Source organism: Chelonia mydas, chromosome 1, assembly GCF_015237465.2.
Source record: "Chelonia mydas isolate rCheMyd1 chromosome 1, rCheMyd1.pri.v2, whole genome shotgun sequence".
NCBI lineage: Eukaryota > Metazoa > Chordata > Testudines > Cheloniidae > Chelonia > Chelonia mydas.
The window spans coordinates 344,131,337-344,135,886 of record NC_057849.1 but is presented as its reverse complement, the minus strand read 5'-3'; positions in this window follow the sequence as shown (position 1 = coordinate 344,135,886).

Genomic DNA, 4,550 nt, shown 5'->3' with positions numbered 1-4,550 from the left:
CAGCTTCAGTAATTATCGAGGGTTGGGGGTGTTTTACTAATCTGTTGCAGACGTGTGTGTAAGTGCTTGAGACTTAGTAAAGTTTAGCTTTAAGTGAAAGCACTCTTGCGTTGTCCTGTTTGTGCCAGCCATCGATCGGTCGGACGGCCGTGTCTCCCCTGATTTATTTCCTGACACCATCTCGCACAGAGTAAAAGTTACCGAGAGCTTTGGGTTGCAAGAACCCCGGGTAACACTTCTAGCAATGTTTTATGAAGTTAAAAGTTGTATTTATGACCCCTCTCAGTTGTGTCTTCAGACTAAACAATCACACTTTTTTCAATCTTGCCTCATAGGTCATATTTCTAGACCTTTAATCATTTTTTTTGCTCTTCTTTGGACTTTCTCCAATTTGTCCACATCTTTCTTGAAATGTGGCACCCAGAACTAGACACAATATTCCAGCTGAGGCCTAATCAGCGCAGAGTAGAGCAGAGGAATAGCTACAAGAAGGGGGAGAGAGGCAGGTCCAAGATATGGGGAAGGGCAGGAGCATGGTGCACACGGAGGAGAGGAGCCAGCAAGGGTTAGGAAAGGAAACAGCATGACTCTTGGAGGCAGGGGTCCTGTGAAAAGCCGGTATATGATCATGGAATTAAGAACTAGCTCAGCACGCACAAGGGGCTGAATTCAGGTTGTCAGCAGAGCAGTCTGTGGCATGGGTTGCTGGTCATTTCCCTGGGCAGCTTCCCCGCTCCCACCCGGCCGGGCCATGAGGAGCCTGGGACTCTGCAAGCATCCAATGAGTTCCCACCCACCTTCCCCGAGACAGGCTCTGCACTGAAGGCCATGGGAGGCCAGGACACAGAGATGAGTTTGTCAGAGGCCACCAAAAATATTGTTGTGAGAAACCTACAGTCCACAATTTGGAGGCATTTAATCCCGCGAAAGACTATAACCATCAAGCATAATATCACTATGAGATCTGTTTATGTGGAGGTGAATGAGGACATTGAGGTGAAGGTAACACAGAGAGCAAGCAGCAGAGTCATCAATAAAACACAGTTATAGTGATTACTCATGCCACATACTTACCATAGCTCCCGAACGGCACTGGAGAGTTTCCATTCAAGGCTTCCGAATATCCCATTGCAGCATCCATGAAGTCAGCAGAATGATCCCAGGAATGTAGCTGGCCCACAAAGATTTCAGAGGAAAGAGAGCTTCAGGATGTAATGTGCTCCTCAGCGAAGAACAAACTGATAGTCACAAACACAGAGGAAAAAATTACATCCATTGAAGGAGTTCTCAAAGTTTGGTTTTAATACTATCCCAGCCATGTTCTGCGTGATATATATTTTTAATGGACTGTGAATCCCAAGCATTAATGATAAAAATTCTACACATCTATATTTCTTCGAAAGAGTATTTTTGTAGGACAAAGGAAGTAACAAGGACTCAAAAGAGCTGGTTTAGGTTTTTCTTTCTTTCTTTCTTTCTTTCTTTCTTTCTTTCTTTCTTTCTTTCTTTCTTTCTTTCTTTCTTTCTTTCTTTCTTTCTTTCTTTCTTTCTTTCTTTCTTTCTTTCTTTCTTTCTTTCTTTCCATGTCCTCAATTGCAATAGGAGCTTATCATTAAAGTTTTCATTCAAACGACCCTTATAGATTAAGTTTACTGTCTTCCATGCTGCATGCTTCAGATTTATCTCAATGGCAGAAAGCTGTCTTGCTTCACAAATGTGTGGAATGATATTCCAGAAAGCATGTGTGGACAGCTACAACAGGCCATATGTAAGACAGTGTCCTGATTCCACAGTGCTAATACACGCCCTACCTGCTGTTGTGACCTTCCCAGGAGCAATTCAGGAAAGTATAGTGGGATCCCAATGAGCAGCTGACATCAGATGTGGTGATGGGGGTATATGTGGTCAGAGAGGCTAAGAATGTTAAGGAGGAATGTACGGTTATGGGGATTCCTGTGGTTATTGGTGATTATACTGATCCCAGTGGGACTCATTTTGGTATATTCCTCCAGCATGACCGTGGACATCTGATCACTAGTCTCTGGGAATGGTTTACCAACCAGTTATACATCCACCTTTTAGTAGCTGCGTCTAGGTTGTATTTCCCAAGTGTGTTTATGAGAAGATCATGCAAGAAAGTATCAAAAGCCTTACAAAAATTAAGATATTCCACATCTACAGCTTTCTCCCTATCCACAAGTCTTGTTACCCTGTCAAATAAGTTATTAGTTTGTTTGATGCAATGTGTTCTTGATAAATACATGCTCACTATTACTAATAATTTCTTATCTTCTAGTGTTCTTCTTCTTCTAGGGTTCATCTTCTGCAAAATGATCCCTTAATTATTTGCCACATTGTCTTTCGTGACTCCTGCAGATGACTTGGTGTCATGCAATTTATATATACGGGCAGAATGCATGCACTCAGGTCTATTTGCAATATCGTTCTGAAATCAACTTTAGCTCATGTCATTTCACCAAGGAGTGGACATTGCTGCTGACCAGCTGATGAACACATGTGGGCAAAGACTTAGAGAAGATTAATTGAAATGAGTTTTATTGGTGCAATGAAATCCTAAATCCCAATATGAAGCTGAACTATTTCTGCCCCATTGCCCTAAAACTTCTCAGTTCATCTCCAGCATTGCAAAAGGAGTACAAAATTGGTGTCAAGGAGCAGACCTGGTTGAATTTACACCTCCCACTAGGTTGTAGTGGGTTTTCTAGATGGATGCTAAGTGCTACATGTCACGGGAGGTCCCAGCAGAGCAGAAGAGAAGAATGTCCTGGAAAAAAAGAGAATTATTCTGAAAGAGGGCTGCTGGCTCCATAATTAAGTTTCCACACAGTCTCTGTTGGAGAGTTTATTTTTCAAAATGCTCAACAAAATAACATGCCAGAGATACATAGGTTTGAACATTCATCCTTACCCCAGGCAGAGCGATAGGAATGGAAACAGGGATTGGTTTTGGCTGAGGGCTCCAGAGAAGAAATTAAGAACATAAGAAAAGCCAAACTGGGTGAGACCAAAGGTTCATCTAGCCCAGTACCCTGTCTTTCATCTATCGCCAATGCTAAGTGCTTCAGAAGGAATGAACAGAACTAGAAATCATCAAGTGATCCATCCCCTGTCTCCCATTCCCAGGTTCTAGCAAATAGAGGCTAGGAACACCATCCCTGTTCATCCTGGCTAATACCCATTGATGGACATGTCTTCCTTGAATTTATCTAGGGTTTTCTTTTTGAACCCTGCTCTAGTCTTGGCCTTCACAAAATCCTCTGGTAAAGAGTTCCACAGGTTGACTGTGAATTCTGTGAAGAAATACGTCCTTCTCTTTTTTTTAAACCTGCAGCCTATTAATTTCATTCGGTGACCCCGAGTTTTTGTGTTATGAGAAGGAGTAAATAAGATTCCTTATTTACTTTCTCCACCCCAGTCATCAATTTATAGACCTCTATCATATCTCCCCTTAATCATCTCTTTTCCAAGGTGAAAGGCCCAGACTTCTTAATCTCTCCTAATAGAGAAGCTGTTCTACACCCCTACTGCTTTTTGGTGCCCTTTTTAATCTTTTCCAATTCGAATATACCTTTTTGGAGATGGGGTGACCACATCTGCATGCAGTATTCAAGACGTGGGTGTGCCTTGGATTTATCTAGAGGCAAGAAGATATTTTCTGTCTTATAATGTTTACCTGGCATTTGTCTTGCTGAATAATCCCTACTGAAACACTCAAAGCCAGGGGAAGGCAGTCTCCATTGAATAGGGTGGGTGGTCTGTGGAGTTCAGGTTGAGAAGACCTTTCTCGTGAAGAGCTAAACTTTCAAAGCATTCCAGAAGCAAAATCAGCCTGTCCTGAAAGTTGCTCTGCCAATCAAGGAGTTGGGGCTCCAGTTAACCTTGCCGAAACCAAGCCATTTGGTGGCCACTTGTCTTTTCCTTCCAAAAACCTGGGTCGCTATCCCGCAAAGACTCACAAACACTCTCACTGTGGACCATGTGACTGGTCTTCTTCAAACCATAGGAAAACTTCCATTCTTAAATGGAAAAGCTGTCTGGTCTTTGCAGGAAAAGAGTCTTTGCTAAAACAGATAAACCAAGGAGGAACTCCACCAGGGTAAGGACGGCTCTCATAATGCAATGAACTGAAGCGCTTCAGTGGCTCCGATCACTCCAAGGCTTCGAAAAGGTGCAACTTGAGAAGTACCTGGTGCTGCCACTGATAAAGGGATGAATCTCATCCAGCACGATTTTAAACGAGGAGGGAGGAACAAAGAGAACCAGAGACTGATCTTATGATGCCGCATAGGTTTTAATGCAAATGAAATTGGCAGTACAGAGTTACAGGAAGAAATAATACAGAGCAGAAAGAATGTATTTCCAGAATTTCAAGGAGAGCTGCAACCGATCACAGGCCTCAGTGGGATGTATTTCAGACACAATGTTCTTTTTGCATTGGTGCAGTTGCAGAGGTTGACAAATGAGTCCCCATTGTAACCATTTTAAGTTTTTTGTTCTACCCCAATCGATGGGTAATGAGACAAAGTAAA